The sequence below is a fragment of the Pseudophryne corroboree genome, chromosome 8 (genome assembly GCF_028390025.1).
Source record: "Pseudophryne corroboree isolate aPseCor3 chromosome 8, aPseCor3.hap2, whole genome shotgun sequence".
Lineage (NCBI taxonomy): Eukaryota > Metazoa > Chordata > Amphibia > Anura > Myobatrachidae > Pseudophryne > Pseudophryne corroboree.
In genome coordinates, this window is record NC_086451.1 from 76,391,060 (window position 1) to 76,411,912 (window position 20,853).

Here is a 20,853-nt window from a genome sequence, read left to right on the forward strand (position 1 = left end):
GACTAGTTACGAACTGTAGTGAGAATATAGTAATCCAGTTTACATACAGGGAGATTCTCTAGTTGCTGGACCCATGCACTCCCATGATGTACAGCACTGTATATTAGAAAGCTGCATCCTACTTTGGAAAAAGCCCTCAGCATGTCTGAAGTGACACGCGGATAAGCGTCTCCGTTATTATACCACATACGCACAGGCATTAAAACTGAGTGCACGTGAATAGATGTGTAATGTATGTGCAGCTTTCCATGTAATCTGGGTGCTTCATAAATATTATAGATCTAATTACACATACTATTAAATGCATAGTAATAGTAATTACTACTGCATTAGCAGGTATGGAATGTGGAGCATTGTATACACACCCATGTATGTGAATATATTGTACTGAAATAAAAATAAAAAAATCCATTAGCGTAATTAGACCAAATATCTAATGTGCCCATTTATAGATACAGTACATATAATATATATGTTTTAACTGAGAAACTTTTTTTCTTTTTTTCATTACAGATTCTGGTGTTCTGAAGACAAATGAAAGTGTTGTTTCTGCTAGCATTTCCTGTAGAACGCAAAAAAATTTAATTCACATTTCAATATGCTATCAAAATAGCCTACTCACAGAAAAGCAGTTAAACAGCCTGCAGGATGGATAAACAAAGATACGTTATGCCAGGTGTAGCCAACGTACTACACTAAAGTGAAGGGTGGTCTGTAGCAAGCCCAGTGATACTTGTACAGAACCCTGACAGTGAAAGGGATAACCGTTCAGAATACCTGCCCCATTTAGCCTACTCAGAGATATATAATAACCCCATGTCAATGTTAACATGGGCTGGTGGTTCGGGATTCCTGTAAAAAGGAATGTTCATATTCTATCATTGCCTCATGTTGTATTGTGTACGTACTGTGCACATTGAACAACAGTTGTTGGCACACTATCATTGGTTTTCAGCAAAGGCTCTTTTCCATTTCTGATGACTAATCTGGCAGCTGTCCTGTGTGAGTTGGTGATATGAAGTCATGAGGGGACGATGCTGGGTTTGGTTTTACAAAGGCCAAGAAATTCCTAGAAATTGTCAAAAGCAATAAGTGTAAAATAGACTGTAGTGGAACATGAACGGGAAACAATCTAAAGGAAAAGTTCTGATAAGGAAATGTTTCTATTATAATAGTATGACAGGGGTTGTTAAGGTGGAGTTGTCACCTGTGGAGGCAGCCATCTTGTTGGCTGAACTATACATCTCAAAATTGTACTGGGGGTCATCCCTCAGCGGGGTGTGGTTATGCTTCATTGACTTGAACGGTATGTCTAACAGGTACCTAGTCAGTGGCGTATCCATAATGGGTGCACCCATGTTTAATACTCAGCTTTACGGAGTCCTGCTGCAGCCATTTTCCCTGTGATTTTTCAGGCATGTTATTTTTTTTCTTATGTTTTGTGCCCAGATTGTTTCTGTCCCATCTACCATTCCTCTTCCTGTCCTTTTTTCTGTATCCTTATTTTTTTCTGCTTTGATCATTTCTCCTTCCTCCTCTTCTCCTTCATCTGGTTTTATAGCTCATTTTTATGTTATCATTTCACTTGCGGTTCTTTATATTTTATTAATACTTCTAATAAAAATGTATCCAAATAAAAAAATGATTATAGAATCTGAAGGCGCTACTGCTGTAGGGCACTGATTTTAATATATTTGCATAACTTGCATTAGTAATTCATAAACCACACTTTGTAAGTAAATCCCTCTTCTACTGAACAAGATTGCAGGCATTTAGAAAAAGACGTAAGATAAGACTGACCGCTGCTCACACCAAGTCCATCCTAATGAAGACCGCCCCCTCTTTATCTTCACCTTCACAATCAAATTAATTTTATTAGGCAATTTAAATAAAGGTATATGTGTGTATATGTGTGATATAACTATTTTTTTTTAGAATGGTCTTTTCCTGTGATGACATGGGGATGCTAGGACTTTTACAATAGTGGTTTACACTGCTGGACACCGATTTTCATCCAAGCTGTGTTTAACTTTGCTTTGATAGTTTTGTATTAATAATATATTGTAAGTCCATTGTACAATTCTTAAACATTGCTAGGTGGGGTCACATAAACTGCTATTACTGTGTAAACATGCCTGATATTTGTTTACTGTAATATGTCTCAGGCCATTGTATCTATACACAGACAACAGACGTCTCAGCAATTAGCACACCTGCTTTAGAAGACATGCTGGAGCAACATATGGCCTGCAACAGAGTGGAGGACTGAAGGGGGTCCATGGCAATGAGAACATGAGAAGGGTTTAAAATGACGTGGACGCAAGGCAGAATTTTTGTATTGCTTATGGACATTGCCCACCAGGATTATGGCTCCTGTTGGACTTGTGAGGTGTTGAAGTTTCGTTTTCAAGTGGATCGTGAAGCATGAGGCTCAACAGCTAGGATTGCGCATTGAAGTGAGGGAGACAAAGATGTGGGTGAGGTACAGAAGTGTAATTTTCAGTTTGGAGAACCTGTTGTTGTATGTTTGCTATTATTGTGTGTTGGGTGCAGGGCCAATGCAATAGCCCACAGGTTCTCAAACTCGGCCCTCAGGACCCCACACAGTGCATGTTTTGCAGGTCTCCTAACAGATCACAAGTGAAATAATTAGCTCCACCTGGGGATCTTTTAAAATGTGTCAGTGAGTAATTAATACACCTGTGCACTTGCTGGGTTACCTGCAAAACATGCACTGTGTGGGGTCCTGAGGACCGAGTTTGAGAACCACTGCAGTAGCCAATGGGCCAGGAAACTGAAGGGGTTGTGGGCAAATATGAGTGGTATGGCCACGCCCACCTGGAAAAAGTAAACTGTGCACAGTGTGTGCTGCAAAGGGAATATATGTCCACCTCAGCAGCTGGCTCTGGCTCCTCCAACAGTCCTGGGCTCTGGTAATTAGTACTTGCTTCACCTTCTCAGCACCCCTCGCATGGTGTTTTTATAAGTACAAGGTTTAACTATGGTCAGTCCAGTCAGCTAGCAGGGTACTAAGAGGTAAACATTAACCTGGTGTCCTTACATTATTTAATTTGTTAAGATTTGTAAATGACAAGTTCCCTGGGTGCTGATAGGTCAGCTACAACATTTGTTTGTGTACTAAGAGTGGCCATTCAGATGCCAACCACTCGACCAAAACGCTGAATGGCTGGATCTATGTCCAATTTGTGGTCTCACACATAGACAGTTAGAGGTAAATTTACTAAGATGGGAGTTCTATTTAAGATGATTCTACTTCTCATTTATCTAGCACCTTCTAGAAGATAATACCCAGAATCTGATTGGTTGCTATGGGCAACATCCCATCTTAAATAGAACTCCCATCTTAGTAAAAATTTACCCACTAGAGGGCACAATTAGTGTGGGAGGAGTAGCAGTTAATAGTTACGCCATCCTTGAGAAATTTTAGGCCACACCTCCTTCTCACCATGACACACCTAATATGTCACCATGCCACTCCCCCATTGACCATGCAATGTCACCCAAGGCTATAATATCCATTTACATGTTTTTCAGCACATTTGGCTCCTGCTTTTGCTGCCTCCTAGTTTCACTTCTGTCATGCACATGTTTCCTTACAGTCTCTAATCTACAGAAAATCATTATGTATATTTGCACTGACACCTTAATCCATGAGAGAAACAGCACTGGTTTTGCCTGGTCACTGCCTATGTGAAACCTGATTCACCCTGAGGATTCTATAAACTGAAAAATTTGTGAACAACAATATGTCATAAATTGGAATGTAACCAAACAATGCCTCTGTGGAAGGTTCCCCTCCCATAGTTTCTGCATTTTGCAAGAGTCCCAATATGTTTCCTATATTGGCATCAGCCTGTGGTATTGCTTCAGGTTCTGATACGTGACTGCCTTGTGCAGAATGTAACAATCACAAAGGGGGATACCTACATTGTGAGATAAATCTCAGCTTTGTGCTGCAACATAGAAAGCCAATTCACGTTTGTATGGTAAATTGCATGATACAGGAAGTTACCTAAAACAGTTCATGCAAGGTGGGCAATTCCCTGTAATACAATGGCTCATCCCTGCAATACAATGGCTCATTGAGCAATTCTTTTCAGTGAAATCCTACAATTGCATGGCTAGGGGCTAAGTTAGGGTTAGTTTTAGGACCTGGTTAGAAAGGACCTGAGCAGACGTGACAAATGACGACCGTGACTACATCCAACTCAGAATCAGGTCCACAATGATTTCTTAAGGTTATATTGAATTTATCAAATTTAGTGCGGCTATTACAGACTATTGTACAATGTCAGGTCTTAGCTAATGGTCAGTATATGATACAGAGATACTTCTGATTACTAAAGCATACAAGGCCTGGTCCCATTTTATGGGCAGTATACAAAACAGAGATACTTCTGATTACTAAAGCATACAAAGCCTGGTTCCATCTTATGGCCAGTATACAATACAGAGATACTTCTGATTACTAATGCATACAATGCCTGGTCTCATCTTATGGCCAGTATACAATACAGAGATACTTCTGATTGCTAAAGAATACAATGCCTGACCTCATCTTATGGCCAGTATACGATACACAGATAGTGCTGATTACAAAAGCATACAATGCCTGGTCCCAATGCCTGGTACCAGTCTATCAGACTGTAACATGGCAATTAGGATCTGATTGGCTGGTACTTTATCTTGGTCAACTTTATCTCTCTACAAAGCTTAGTACATAGACCATAAAGTCCCATGTGATGAACAGTATTTTTACACAAAGAGGGCTACATAGTGTGCTCCACTAAACGATGAAAACAATGACGAGGAAGGCTTAGCGGGTGTCATGGCCCTACCTCCATGGACACTCCATCCACAAGGGAGGTCTACAGAAGCACTACTTAGATAGGAGTGCAGCTTTTGTGATCCATAATAGTGACAACTGCATAGAAGTACAGTATCACGCATTTAAAGTAAACCAACCTATTAGAGGTACTTGTCAGATTGGAGGATCTCTGCATCGAAGATAAGTAAAGCATGTTTTATTTGGCCACATCTTAAAGAATACACCCAACAGTACAATTTACATTTTGGGCAGAATTCTTCTTTGACCAGGCATTGGGGCCATATCTTAGCAACAGGATCAACCAATGGGGTGGCATATTGTCACTACAAATACCTCACAGTGATTACAGAATGTAAAAGAGGCGTGACTAGTGGATAGGGCGGGGCTTCGGTCCAAACGTTGTCTGCTTTCATTCATCAGCCCTGCAAGAGAGGTGTTCTCCTAAAAAAAACCTGATGTTACAAGTTCATCTGTCAAAAGATGGGTACACACTTAGTGATAAATGAAATGACATCGCTAATTTTTACCATTTCTGAGCGACGTAGTTTACTTTATCGCTAAGTGTGTATGACGCCGACGATGATCAGATCCTCGAGTCGTTAACGACCCTTGCTATCAGGCGTGCATGCAGCTCAACTTGGACTGTGTCCAAAAACTGCATGCACAGCCTGGCCGCAGCGTGATGTCACTGAGCGATATTGCTCAGTGTGTATGCTCTGCCGCCATCCGGCATGGGAGGGGAAACACTAGGCGACGTCACTCCTAGAGCACATTTCCTAGTGTGTACCCACCTAAACACTGTTCACAAAGAGCAGATTACTGAGATCACAAGTTCCAACATGTCATCCCAAGTGAAAGTGACAGAAATCTGTGCTTGACACTCCCTGGATGCACTAAAATCAGCCTTTCTGTATAATAATAATAATAATAATAATTATTATTATTATTATCCTTTATTTATATGGCGCCACAAGGGATCCGCAGCGCCCAATTACAGAGTACATACACAAATAATCAAAACAGGAAAACAGCAACTTACAGTTGACAACAATATAGGACAAGTACAGGGTGAATAAACATAGCTACATCAGCAGATGACACTGGAATAAGTATCAGGTGGCAGAAGACTGCTGGATTTGGTGCAGTTGAAGATTATTAAAGTAAGAAAAAGGATAAGCACATGAGGGAAGAAGCCCTACTCGTGAGAGCTTACATTCTAAAGGGGAGGGGTAGACAGACAGGGGTGACACAGATGGGGTACACAGAGAGCGTGGAACAGAGGGTTAGGGTGAGATTTGGCTGGGTTTGGTGAAGAAGTGGGTCTTGAGAGCCCGTTTGAAGTTTTGTTGAGAGGTGGAGAGTCTGAGGGGGAGAGGTAGGGAATTCCAGAGAAATGGAGCAGCACGTGAAAAATCTTGGAGGTAGGAGTGGGAGGAAGTAATCAGGCAGGAGAGATGACGTGCATTAGCAGAGTGAAGAGGACAGGTGGGAGTGTAAAGGAAGATAAGGTCAAATATGTAGATGGGAGAGGAGTGGGTGAGGTCTTTGTAAGTGAGTGTGAGAAGCTTGAAATGGATTCTGAAAGGCAAGGGGAGCCAGTGAAGGTCTTGTAAGAGAGGAGAGGTGGACATAGTGCGTTTGGTGAGGAAAATGAGCCGGGCAGCAGCATTGAGGATAGATTGGAGTGGAGAGAGGTATTTGTCAGGAATGCCAGTCAGGAGGAGATTACAGTAATCCAGTCTGGAGATGACCAGTTAGTGGATAAGAGTCTTAGTAGCATCCTGGGTCAGAAAGGGTCTGATCCTGGAAATATTTTTTAGATGAAAACGGCAGGTTTGTGAGAGGTGCTGAATGTGTGGTTTGAAGGAGAGGGAGGAGTCAAGGATTACTCCAAGACAGCGCACTTGGGGGATAGAGGAGATAGCAGTGCCATCAATAGATAATGAGATTGTGAGAGGTGAGGTTATGCGGGAGGGAGGGAAGATGATCAGCTCGGTCTTAGACATGTTCAGTTTAAGAAAGCTCTGGGACATCCAAACAGAGATAACAGAGAGACAGTTGGAGATATGAGTGAGGAGAGCAGGGGAGAGGTCTGGAGAGGAAAGATAGATTTGAGTGTCATCAGCATAGAGATGATATTGGAAACCAAAAGAACTAATGAGCTTCCCTAATGAGGACGTATAGAGAGAGAAAAGAAGAGGACCAAGGACAGAACCTTGGGGTACACCTACAGTTAATGGAAGTGAGGGAGAGGTGGAGTCATGAGAAGAGACAGAGAATGAACGGTCAGAGAGGTAGGAAGACAGCCAAGAGAGGGCAGTATCACGCGACCAATGGAGTAAAGGATTTGCAGTAGGAGAGGGTGGTCCACAGTGTCAAAAGCAGCAGAGAGATCAAGAAGAATAAGTAGAGAGTAGTGTCCCTTAGATTCATTAGATCATTGCATACTTTGCATATTTTTGTTAGGGCAGTGTCAGTGGAGTGGAGAGGATGGAAACCAGACTGGAATGGGTCAAGCAGTGAGTGTGAGGAAAGAAAGTTAGTAAGGCGCTTGTAGACAATACGCTCAAGGAGTTTGGAGGCAAAAGGGAGGAGAGAGATGGGTCGGTAGTTGGAGAGAGTGTTTGGATCAAGGGTAGTTTTTTTCAAGAATAGGAAAGATGATTGCATGCTTGAAGGCAGAGGGACAGTGCCTGATGAGAGGGAGAGATTGAGAAGGTGGAAAAGATGAGAACAGGAAGAAAGAGAGAGGTAGCGGAGGAGGCAGGAGGGGATAGGGTCAAGTGGGGAGGTGGTGAGGGGACAGGAACGAATGAGGGCCATGACTTCCTCACCAGATGCATGGGAGAAAGATGTAAGAGTTGGTGAGAGGGATGGGGAGGGGTGGTAAGGGATTGGAGGAGGCTGGTTGCTGATGGTCTGGTGTGATGTAATGTCCTGACGTATGGAGTCAATTTTGAATGTGAAGTAAGTGGCAAAGTCAAAAGCAGAGGGTGAGTAAGGGAGACGAGGTGGAGGTGGTCAGAGGAGTGAGTTGAGAGTGGCAAAGAAGAGCCAGGAGTTGGAAGACTGGGAGGAGATGAGGGTCTTGAAATATGACTGTTTAGCAAGAGAAAGGGCAGCACTGAAGGATGAGAGCATAAGTTTGAGATGGAGGAAGTCTGCCTTAGAGCGTGATTTCCTCCAGTGTCACTCAGCGGTACATGAGCATTTTTGCAGATATCTGGTGCATTTGGTGTGCCAGGGTTGAGGTATTAATTTGCGAGGGTGAATAGTGGTTGGTGGAGCAAGACAGTTAAGAGCAGAAGTAAGGGATGCATTGTATATGGAATTGGCTTGTTCAGGGCATGAGAGAGAGAGAGAGAGAGAGAGAGAGAGAGAGGTGAGTCAAACAGAGAGGAAAGGAATGTGGTGTCAGTAGCCTCAATGTTACTCTTAGTGATGGTAGACTTAGAAGGTAGAGATGGGAAAGCAGAGAGCGATAGGTTAAAAGGAGAGTAGGTGGTCAAAGAGGGGAAATGGGGAGTTGGAAAAATCAGAAATATAACAACTTTGGGTGAAGACCAGATCCAGTGAGCTCCCATTCACATGGGAGGGTGAGGAGGTTCACTGGGAGAGACCAAGTGAAGAGGTGAGGTTAAGGAGTTTAGAGGCAGGGTATTGTGTGGGGATATCGATAGGAATGTTGACATCACCTAGGATAATGGAGGGAATGTCAGAAGAGAGGAAGTGAGGAAGCCAGGAAACAAAGTTGTCAATGAATTTGGAAGCAATGCCAGGGGGGCGGTAAATGACAGCTACTCTAAGATGGACTGGTTGGAAGAGGCGTATAGCATGGACCTCAAATGTAGAGAATGTAAGGAATGGTTCTGGTGGTATAAGTTGGTAGGAGTAACTAGAAGGTAAAAGGACTCCAACACCACCCCCATGGCGACCCCCAGGTCGGGGTGTGTGTGTGTGAATGCGAGGCCCCCAGCAGAGAGAGCAGCAGGAGAAGTAGTGTCAGAGGGTGTAATCCAAGTTTCAGTAACGGCTAGTAGGTGCAGGGAGTTGGAAATGAAAAGGTTGTGAGTAGGGACCAGTTTGTTACAAACAGATCTGGCATCCAGAGGGCACAGGATAGGGGGTATGAGTTTGTGGGAGAGATGTGAATGAGATTATCAGGGTTGCTGTAGCGATGAGGTGAGATTAACTTTGACGGCAGGGATGATGAGACAGTAGTGATGGTGAGGGTGCCTGAGCTAGGAGGGGAAACTGCAGGAGGTGGACAGGGGGGGAGTTCAGTGTGATGTGGATGGGGGTGTGGGGAGGTGACAGGGAAGGGAGGGAGGGAGCAGGGCTGAGTTGTGGGATAGCAGGACCATGGGGCAGAGGTGAGTGAAAGTGGGGTTACAGGAAAGGAGGGGAAAGGAAACAGAGGGATGGAGGGGAGAGAGGAGGAGGTGTAGGAGACTAGGGGGGAAGGATAAAGGTGTGAACAGGGGGCAAGATACATGATTAGGTAGACACTGAGTGATGTGGGGAGTAGAAGAAAACCTTTACATAGTGATAAGTAGGTAAATAGGTTGAGGGAAACTGGAAGTAGGAGTGGAGACTGTAAGGGAATCAGAGCAGAATTGCAGAAATGCAGGTGAGAAAAGCAGTGTAGGCTTAATGGGTGTAGATTTAGTTTGCAGTAAATCAAAAGCGTAGATAAAGTGGGTGCAGAAATGTATTTGGACTGTAAGAAATTAGAGGATTGTGAGAGGGTTAAAAAGCAATGGTAATCCTGTAAGTTTTTTTTAAGTGTTTGTAGGTAAAATTGCATTTGTGCAGCTGTGCATAAAAAAATAAATAAAAATAAGATTTTACTCACCGGTAAATCTATTTCTCGTAGTCCGTAGTGGATGCTGGGAACTCTGTAAGGACCATGGGGAACAGACGGGCTCCGCAGGAGACTGGGCACTCTAAAAGAAAGATTAGGTACTATCTGGTGTGCACTGGCTCCTCCCTCTATGCCCCTCCTCCAGACCTCAGTTAGGATACTGTGCCCGGAAGAGCTGACACAATAAGGAAGGATTTTGAATCCCGGGTAAGACTCATACCAGCCACATCAATCACACCGTATAACTCGTGATACTATACCCAGTTAACAGTATGAAATATAACTGAGCCTCTCAACAGATGGCTCAACAATAACCCTTTAGTTAAGCAATAACTATATACAAGTATTGCAGACAATCCGCACTTGGGATGGGCGCCCAGCATCCACTACGGACTACGAGAAATAGAGTTACCGGTGAGTAAAATCTTATTTTCTCTGACGTCCTAGTGGATGCTGGGAACTCTGTAAGGACCATGGGGATTATACCAAAGCTCCCAAACGGGCGGGAGAGTGCGGATGACTCTGCAGCACCGAATGAGAGAACTCAAGGTCCTCCTCAGCCAGGGTATCAAATTTGTAGAATTTAGCAAACGTGTTTGCCCCTGACCAAGTTGCAGCTCGGCAAAGTTGTAAAGCCGAGACCCCTCGGGCAGCCGTCCAAGATGAGCCCACTTTCCTTGTGGAATGGGCTTTTACTGATTTAGGATGCGGCAATCCAGCCGCAGAATGCGCCAGCTGAATTGTGCTACAAATCCAGCGAGCAATAGTCTGCTCAGAAGCAGGAGCACCTAGTTTGTTGGGTGCCTACAGGATAAAAAGCGAGTCAGTTTTCCTGACTCCAGCCGTCCTGGAAACATAAATTTTCAAGGCCCTGACTACGTCCAGTAACTTGGAATCTTCCAAGCCCCTAGTAGCCGCAGGCACTACAATAGGTTGGTTCAAGTGAAAAGCTGATACCACCTTAGGGAGAAACTGGGGACGAGTCCTCAATTCTGCCCTATCCATATGGAAAATCAGATAAGGGCTTTTACATGACAAAGCCGCCAATTCTGACACACGCCTGGCCGAAGCCAAGGCCAATAACATGACCACTTTTTTCCACGTGAGATATTTTAGATCCACAGTTTTAAGTGGCTCAAACCAATGTGATTTCAGGAAACTCAACACCACGTTGAGATCCCAAGGTGCCAAAGGAGGCACAAAAGGGGCTGAATATGTAGCACTCCCTTTACAAATGTCTGAACTTCAGGCAGTGAAGCCAGTTCTTTCTGGAAGAAAATCGACAGAGCCAAAATCTGGACCTTAATGGAACCCAATTTTTAGGCCCATAGTCACTCCCGACTGTAGGAAGTGCAGAAAACGACCCAGCTGAAATTCCTCTGTAGGGGCCTTCCTGGCCTCACACCACGCAACATATTTTCGCCAAATACGGTGATAATGGTTTGCGGTTACTTCTTTCCTGGCTTTTATCAGCGTAGGAATGACTTCCTCCGGAATGCCCTTTTCCTTTAGGATCCGGAATTCAACCGCCATGCCGTCAAACGCAGCCGCGGGAAGTCTTGGAACAGACAGGGCCCCTGCTGTAACAGATCCTGTCTGAGCGGTAGAGGCCATGGGTCCTCTGATATCATTTCTTGAAGTTCTGGGTACCAAGCTCTTCTTGGCCAATCCGGAACCACGAGTATCGTTCTTACTCCTCGCCTTCTTATTATTCTCAGTACCTTTGGTATGAGAGGCAGAGGAGGGAACACATAAACCGACTGGTACACCCACGGTGTCACTAGAGCGTCCACAGCTATCGCCTGAGGGTCCCTTGACCTGGCGCAATATCTCTTTAGCTTTTTGTTGAGGCGGGACGCCATCATGTCCACCTGTGGCCTTTCCCAACGGTTTACCAACAGTTTGAAGACTTCTGGATGAAGTCCCCACTCTCCTGGGTGTAGGTCGTGTCTGCTGAGGAAGTCTGCTTCCCAGTTGTCCACTCCCGGAATGAACACTGCTGACAGTGCTAAGACGTGATTTTCCGCCCATCGGAGAATCCTTGTGGCTTCTGCCACGCCATCCTGCTTCTTGTGCCGCCCTGTCGGTTTACATGGGCGACTGCCGTGATGTTGTCTGATTGGATCAGTACCGGCTGGTTTTGAAGCAGAGGTCTTGCCTGACTTAGGGCATTGTAAATGGCCCTCAGTTCCAGAATATTTATGTGTAGGGACGACTCCTGACTTGACCAAAGTCCTTGGAAATTTTTTCCCTGTGTGACTGCCCCCCAGCCTCGAAGGCTGGCATCCGTGATCACCAGGACCCAGTCCTGTATGCCGAATCTGCGGCCCTCTAGAAGATGAGCACTCTGCAGCCACCACAGCAGAGACACCCCGGTCCTTGGACACAGGGTTATCAGCCGATGCATCTGAAGATGCGATCCCGTCCAAGAGGTCCCACTGAAAAGTTCTTGCATGGAACCTGCCGAATGGAACTGCTTCGTAGGAAGCTACCATTTTTTCCAGGACTCGCGTGCAGTGATGCACCGACACCTGTTTTGGTTTCAGGAGGCCTCTGACTAGAGATGACAGCTCCTTGGCTTTCTCCTGCGGGAGAAACACTTTTTTCTGTTCTGTGTCCAGAACCATCCCCAGGAACAGTAGATGCGTCGTAGGAACCAGCTGCGACTTTGGAATATTCAGAATCCAGCCGTGCTGTTGTAGCACTTCCCGAGATAGTGCTACTTTGACAAACAACTGCTCCCTGGACCTCGCCTTTATAAGGAGATTGTCCAAGTACTGGATAATTCTTTCGGCCATTACCTTGGTAAATACCCTCGGTGCCGGGGACAGACCAACGGCAACGTCTGGAATTGGTAATGACAATTCTGTACCACAATTTTGAGGTACTCCTGGTGAGGAGGGTAAATAGGGACATGCAGGTAACCATCCTTGATTTCCAGTGATACCCTGAAATTCTCCTGGCTTGCAATAATCGCCCTGAGCGATTCCATTTTGAACTTGAACCTTCGTATATAAGTGTTCAAGGATTTCAATTTTAGAATGGGTCTCACCGAACCGTCTGGTTTCGGTACCACAACATTTTTGGAATAGTAACCCCGGCCTTGTTGAAGGAGGGGTACCTTGATTTCACCTGCTGGAAGTACAGCTTGTGAATTGCCGCCAGTACTAACTCCCTATATCCGAGGGCAGCAGGCAAGGCTGATGTGAGGTAACGGCGAGGGGGAGTCGTCTCGAACTCCAGCTTGTATCCCTGTGATACTACTTGCAGAACCCAGTGATTCACCTGTGGGCAAGCCCACTGGTCCCTGAAGTTCCCGAGACGCGCCCCCACCGCACCTGTCTGTGGAGCCCCAGCGTCATGCTGTGGACTCAGAGGAAGCGGGGGAGGAATTTTGATCCTGGGAACTGGCTGTCTGTGCAGCTTTTTCCTTCTTCCCTTGTGCAGAAAGGAAGCGCCTTTTGCCCCCTTGCTTTTCTGAAGCCGAAAGGACTGTACCCGATAATACAGTGCTTTCTTAGGGTGTGAGGAAACCTGAGGTAGAAATTTTTCTTCCCGGCTGTTGCTGTGGATACAAGGTCCCAGAGACCATCCCCAAACAATTCCTCACCCTTATAAGTCATAATCTCCATGTGCCTTTTAAAGTCAACATCACCTGTCCACTGCCGGGTCTCTAATACCCTCCTGGCAGAATGGACCTTGCATTAATTCTGGACGCCAGCCGGCAAATATCCCTCTGTGCATCCCTCATATATAAGACTACGTCTTTAATATGCTCTATGTTAGCACCATATTCTCCCTGTCTAGGGTATTAATATTATCTGACAGGGTATCAGACCCTGCTGCAGCAGCACTATTCATGCTGAGGCAATTGCAGGTCTCAGTATAATACCCGAGTGTGTATATACAGACTTCAGGATAGCCTCCTGCTTTTTATCAGCAGGCTCCTTCAAAGTGGCCGTATCCTAAGACGGCAGTGCCACCTTTTATGACAAACGTGTGAGCGCCTTATCCACCCTAGGGGATATCTCCCAACGTGACCTATCCTCTGGCGGGAAAGGGTACGCCAGCAGTAATTTTTTTGAAATTACCAGTTTCTTATCGGGGGAACCCACGCTTCTTCACACACTTCATTCACTCATCTGATGGGGGAACAAAACACTGGCTGCTTTTTCTCCCCAAACATAAAACCCCTTTCATGTGGTACTTGGGTTAATGTCAGAAATGTGTAACACAATTTTTATTGCCGAGATCATGCAACGGATGTTCCTAGTGGATTGTGTATATGTCTCAACCTCGTCGACACTGGAGTCAGACTCCGTGTCGACATCTGTGTCTGCCATCTGAGGTAACGGGCGTTTTTTTGAGCCCCTGATGGCCTTTGAGACGCCTGGGCAGGCGCGGGCTGAGAAGCCGGCTGTCCCACAGCTGTTACGTCATCCAGCCTTTTATGTAAGGAGTTGACACTGTCGGTTAATACCTTCCACCTATCCATCCACTCTGGTGTCGGCCCCACAGGGGGCGACATCCCATTTATCGGCATCTGCTCCGCCTCCACATAAGCCTCCTCATCCAACATGTCGACACAGCCGTACCGACACACCACACACACACAGGGAATGCTCTGACTGAGGACAGGACCCCACACAGCCCTTTGGGGAGACAGAGAGAGAGAGTATGCCAGCACACACCAGAGCGCTATATAATGTAGGGATAAACACTATCACTGAGTGAATTTTCCCCAATAGCTGCTTGTATAAACAATATTGCGCCTAAATTTAGTGCCCCCCTCTCTTTTTAACCCTTTGAGCCTGAAAACTACAGGGGAGAGCCTGGGGAGCTGTCTTCCAGCTACACTGTGAAGAGAAAATGGCGCCAGTGTGCCGAGGGAGATAGCTCCGCCCCTTTTTCGCTGACTTTTCTCCCGCTTTTTTATGGATTCTGGCAGGGGTAATTATCACATATATAGCCTCTGGGGCTATATATTGTGATATATTTGCCAGCCAAGGTGTTTTTATTGCTGCTCAGGGCGCCCCCCCCCCCAGCGCCCTGCACCCTCAGTGACCGGAGTGTGAAGTGTGTATGAGGAGCAATGGCGCACAGCTGCAGTGCTGTGCGCTAACTTGGTGAAGACTGAAGTCTTCTGCCGCCGATTTTCCGGACCATCTTCATGCTTCTGGCTCTGTAAGGGGGACGGCGGCGCGGCTCCGGGAACGAACACCAAGGACGGGTACTGCGGTCGATCCCTCTGGAGCTAATGGTGTCCAGTAGCCTAAGAAGCCCAAGCTAGCTGCAAGCAGGTAGGTTCGCTTCTTCTCCCCTTAGTCCCTCGTTGCAGTGAGCCTGTTGCCAGCAGGTCTCACTGTAAAATAAAAAACCTAACATATACTTTCTTTCTAGGAGCTCAGGAGAGCCCCTAGTGTGCATCCAGCTCGGCCGGGCACAGAAATCTAACTGAGGTCTGGAGGAGGGGCATAGAGGGAGGAGCCAGTGCACACCAGATAGTACCTAATCTTTCTTTTAGAGTGCCCAGTCTCCTGCGGAGCCCGTCTGTTCCCCATGGTCCTTACAGAGTTCCCAGCATCCACTGGAGAAATACAAAAATACAGATACAAGCATTTGTTGGTGAAAAGGATGTTTTTTTAAATGTCCAAGCCAGGTAGTTCTGTGCTATTTAGTCAGATGCAACAATCAGGAGGTGAGTGATATGAAGAGTAAGTGACTCACATTTGTTATTAGTTCGTCAGTTTCCTATGTTTTGTTAGATTGGTGCGCTTCTCTTTACATTCTTTTTCACTTCGATTGAACACTGACGGAACGCTGCTTTTATGTGTCAATTTTATCACACTTTGATAAAATGCACACTTCAAGAATAAATGCACAGCCAACCGGCTTTGCACAGCCTACAGTAGGGCATACTTACCTACTATGCTGCCTCCTCCTCCGGGAGGAGGCAGCGTTGTAGGTGTATGGGGGCGTGGCCGGCAGCAGGACGGGTGGTACGGAGGCGTGGCCGGCAGCAGTATGGGCGGTCCGGGGGCGTTTCATCAGGGTCGCGTCATCGTGACTCCACCCCCCGCTGTGCTGTGCCGAGAAACGAGGCGCTGCATAGCGGGGGGCGGAGCTACGATGACGCGATTCAGCATGAATCGCGTCATCGGACCCCCTCGGTCCGCCCACTTATTCTCTGCTGCGGGCGGCCGAGGGGGAAAGCGGGAGGCTTACCCACCTTTCCGGGAAGCCGGGAGGGTCACCCGATTTTCGGGAGCCTCCCGGCCATTCCGGGAGGGTAGGCAAGTATGCAGTAGGGGTGGGCAAAATACGGCCCGCGAGCTGATCCTGCCCGGCCCGCTACCTCCCATCAGTGTGCAATGACAAGCGGCCCGACTGGCTGAGCTGCTTGTCATTGCACTGCATTACCTCCCAGCCGTGGGCGCCGCTGAGGAAGCTTGGTCACGTCGGGTACCGCTGGCCGGATTTCCTGTGACATTAGACTCTGTTGGGGATGGAGCCAAAGGTACTCAGCGTGGATGCGTGCGGCGGTGGCCAATTTGAAAACATACAGCAGCACAGGCATGTCCGCTATTGCTTCCGGCTGCCAGCGCCTGTCACTTTGACAGGCAGCAGTGGCGCCGGCAGCATGAAAAGCATCTCCCCCCTTCCTGCCGGTGCCGCACTGTCCTGCCTGTTACTGCAGGCTGCCGCTGTCAGCACCTGTAACACTTATCACAGGCAGCAGCAGCATGAATAGCGGCTCCCCACTCTCTGCCTCAGCACTGTCCTGCTTGTTGCTGCCGGTGCCTGTCATGCTTACAGGCAGCAGCAGCGCCGGAACCATGAAGAGATCTGCAGCCGAAATTTAATTAATATGCGCCGCCCGCCCAGGAAGGGGAGCTCCAAGCTCCGCCTCCCTGTGGGCTGCAACGCGTAGAATTCCAGGTGTGACATGCAGCTGCTGCCTCTACCTGAAGATGAGAGGAGGCACTACTAGTACTTCAAATATCTGGTAAGGGACAGTCTGGATGGGGAAAGCTCTCCATAGCTTATAGTCTTTATATGAATGTTTAATCCACACTTGGCTTTAGGGTACTTTATTTATTCTAATAAAGCCATTTTTTTAGGCCCCTGCCCTCACTCTTTCACTGTAACTGCCCCCTAAGTGTGCAATCACCCTCCCCGTAGCTCGCCCCTCAATGTCCCTACCCTCACCCTCCCTGTAACTCCACCCTCAGCATCCCTACCCCCTGTGCGGCCCTCGAGTATTCGCTGGAAAGTGTTAAGTGGCCCCCCAGCTGAAATAATTGCCCACCCCTGGCCTACAGGATGGAACTTAAGTAGAAAAAATGAATGTAATACACTTATATGAAGTCTTTCATTTTAGGTGTTTCAGTAAAATAAACGCAATGAGCCACTTTGAAAGCATACCTTCTATTTCTCCCAAATTGGTGGGCCAGTCCCAAATGCTGGACTTCAACAGAGGCAATTCTTACATAGAAATGTATGAAGTCTTCCCAAAATTGGTAATTTTGGGAGGACCTGGGTGGGGTTTGGGCAGATCAGGGGAAGGACTTATTTTACCTTGATTTTGCATGTTGGAATGTTGAGTTACATGTGAATGTATTATACTAACTACGATGTGTACCGTGGAATGTGAATTTCCTATACACGTACAGATGTGTCCTCATACATCTTGCCTCAATACACCATGCAGCCAGGGCCGGTTCTAGACCTTGCGGCGCCCAGGGCGAATTTTCTTTGGCGCCCCCCAGGCGGTGAAATAGGGTTAGTGCGCGCCACAGGCGTGCAGCAAAAATAGGGGCGTGGCTTCATAGGGAAGGGGCGTGGTCAGTTTTGCTCCCTGTAGTTTTGCCCCCTGTAGAGTTGTGCACCCTGTAGAGCTGTTATGCCCCCTGCAGCTGTTGTGCCCCCTGTAGTAGTGCCCCCTGCAGCTGTGCCCCCATTAGTGTGCCCACCAGTAGCTGTGCCCCTAGTAAAAAAAATAAATAAATACTTACCAGCCCCGTTCCTGCTTCCGGACCACTGCTGCACACTGTTGCCGCCACCGCTCCTCTGATCTATGGGAGATAGCGCTGTACAGAAAGGTCCTCTCCGCGAAGGGAAACTAGACACTACCTCGCTGCACGTCTAGTTTCCATTCGCGGAGAGAACCTTTTTCTAACCACCGCCGCCGCCATCCCAGTTAGTAGCGGCTCTTGCCACGGCGGCGGCGCCCCCGGGACAGCGGCGCCCTGTGCAAAAGTCCTGCTTGCCCGTGGCAAGAGTCACTACTGCATGCAGCAGGAGATGCCTGGCATGAGTCAGCCAGCAGGTCTTGGGCAGCTCTGCTAACATCAGTCATCTTTTTTGTTTTTACCAAAAATGCATATTATTCATATTGCTATGTGACTAGGACACACAAGCAGCCCAGTACTGCAGACTTATCCCAGGGAAGGAACAGCTGAACCCTCCACTGCTGGGAGGAATCTTGGAGCTCACACAATCAGGACTCTGTGGGACTGCACTAAGGAAATCTTGAGATGCAAGTGGGTGGGAGTGGGCAGTCATACTCAAGGCTTCCACTGTCTGACGGAACATAGCTTTCCACCTACAGTCATAATGTTAATGGAGAAGCAAGAGCACAAAACCAAACTGTCAGAACCGATGATGTGCAGGGAAAAAGCAGCTATTATCTGGCTCACAATCTGTATAACAGGATTATACAAATTGGTTTTTCAGTGTCGTTTGGATGCAGCTTGTGGGAAAGTGGCTTGCTATAGAAACACATGTATTAAAAATAGCTATTATCATTATTCTTAACATATTAGGTTCATGGTTTCTGCATTGTGCATTGTATACAAATCTAAACCTCTCTCCTATTGGAGGAAAGCGGTGCATAAATAAAATGATTATTAATTAAATGTATTATTATTTATATAGCGCTAGAATATTCCACAGCACGTTGTATATTGGGGGATCCTACATATTAAACCAGTGTCCAAAATGTTCATTTAACTATTTGTAATTAATGAGAAAAAAAAATTAAGAATACTGTAAATCTAACAATACTACTACAGGCTAATTTTTATATTGGCAATAATTCCTGATGGCAGCGTCAGTGGGCGTTGCAATATTCTGTGCGCTCAGTAAAACTAACATGAAAGTATCAAAGCAAAGCCACACACAAATGCAACACTTTAGGATTGTTGTAAAGAAAATGACAGTGGACTTGGGCGCACATCTGACACCGCCCTTTGCAAAATATTTATTAACCACCTAAAGGTCTATTTACTAAGCTTTAGATGGAGATAAAGTGCACAGATAAAGTACCAACCAATCAGCTCCTAACTGTCATTTTGAAAACACAGCCTGTGACATTGTAGTTAGGAGCTGATTGGATGGTACTTTATCTCCAGCGACTTTATCTCCATCCAAGTTTTAGTAAATAGACCCCTTAGAGTCCCGGAGGTATTTCATATCTTCTAGGCCACACCACAAGGCTACTTAGGTTTACATAGAGAACACATGCAGAATTAGTTTTCATTTTCATTTTAGTGCAACCTTAAAGATACACCCCTAATATATTTGGTGACCTCTACTGTTAATAGGGTATGCAGTCAAAATGTCGACAGAGTGTTTACATGGATAGTATGTCGATAGTCAAAATGTCAACATTATTTAACAGGCACAAATGTCGACGGTCCATGTTAGTGTTAGGCTGCAGTTAGGGTTAGAGCTTACAAATGATGTGCCAACATGCAGAATATTGCCATTCACAATGTTGACTTGACGGGGCATATGTAATAGCCCTTACAAAGCCCTCACCCACTCCTCTCCATTTACATCTCTGACCTTATCTCCCTTTACTCTCCCACCCGTCCTCTTCGCTCTGCTAATGCACGCCGACTCTCCTGTCTTCTGATTACTTCCTCCACTTCCTACCTCCAAGATTTTTCACGTGCTGCTCCCTTTCTCTGGAATTCCCTACCTCACCCCCTCAAACTCTCCACCTCTCTACAAAACTTAAAACGGGCTCTTAAGACCCACTTCTTCACCAAACCCCCAGCCAAATCTCACCCTAACCCTCTGTTCCACGCTCTCTATGTACCCCATCTGTGTCACCCCTGTCTGTCTACCCCTCATCTAGAATGTAAGCTCTCACGAGTAGGGCCCTCTTCCCTCATGTGCTTATCCTTTTCTTACTTTAATAATCCTCAACTGCACCAAATCCTGCAGTTTTTTGGCCACTTTGGAACTTATCTCTATGTTGTTTAGTGGTGTAGTCATGCTTAGTTACCCTGTACTTGTCCTATATTGTCTTCAACTGTAAGTCACTGTTTTCTTGTTTTGATTATGTGCATATGTACTCTGTAATTGGGCGCTGCAGAACCCTTGTGGCGCCATATAAATAAAGGAAAATAATAATAATAATAAATAGAGGGGTAAATGTATGAAGCAGTGATAAGAGTGGAGAAGTGAGCCGGTGGAGAAGTTGCCCATGGCAACCAATCAGCATTGAATTAACATTTATAATTTGCATACTAAAAAATTATACAGAGCAGCTGATTGGTTGCCATGGGTAACTTCTCCAGTGGCTCACTTCTCAACTTTTATCACTGCTTCATACATTGACCCAAGAGTCCGAGTTGCTGGAGGTGTGGGATGCTGGCCGTTTTCAGACATTTTTTTTTTTAAAGCAGCAATCACTTACAACTTGGCATTGTTTTGCCTTGCAAATGATTGCCCCTTTAAAAAAAAAGTCAGTGATCGGCCAGCATCCCGCACCGCCGGCAACTCGGACTCTATTACATATGCCCCTATGTATCACACCAGTTTATAGTAGAGATGAGCAGGTTCGGTTTTACTCTGATTTACTTGAATCTCCTTATTGGCTCTCGGATGTCACGTGTTTTGGTTAGCCAATACGAAAAATCCGGAAAATCTGATATTCTGGCGTTAAGAACCAAGTAAATCCGAACCCGCTCATCTCTAGTTTATAGAGAGTTCAAGTAGTTTGCGGACATGGGTTATAAAAATGTTTTTTTTTTCTCATTTCACGCTGATATATGAGATGACACAGGTGACATGTACATGGAGTGTGTCCAGAACTGCCCCTAGCTGAAGATGCAGACACTGAAACACC

The 20,853-nt window shown here is 46.1% G+C and overlaps 1 protein-coding gene across 1 annotated transcript in view; it reads right to left on the reverse strand.

Moving 5' to 3' along the window:
- Positions 1-20,853, reverse strand: part of AIF1L (allograft inflammatory factor 1 like) — a 116,558-nt gene that overhangs the window by 50,647 nt on the left and 45,058 nt on the right. The gene's annotated exons all lie outside the window — the stretch shown is intronic.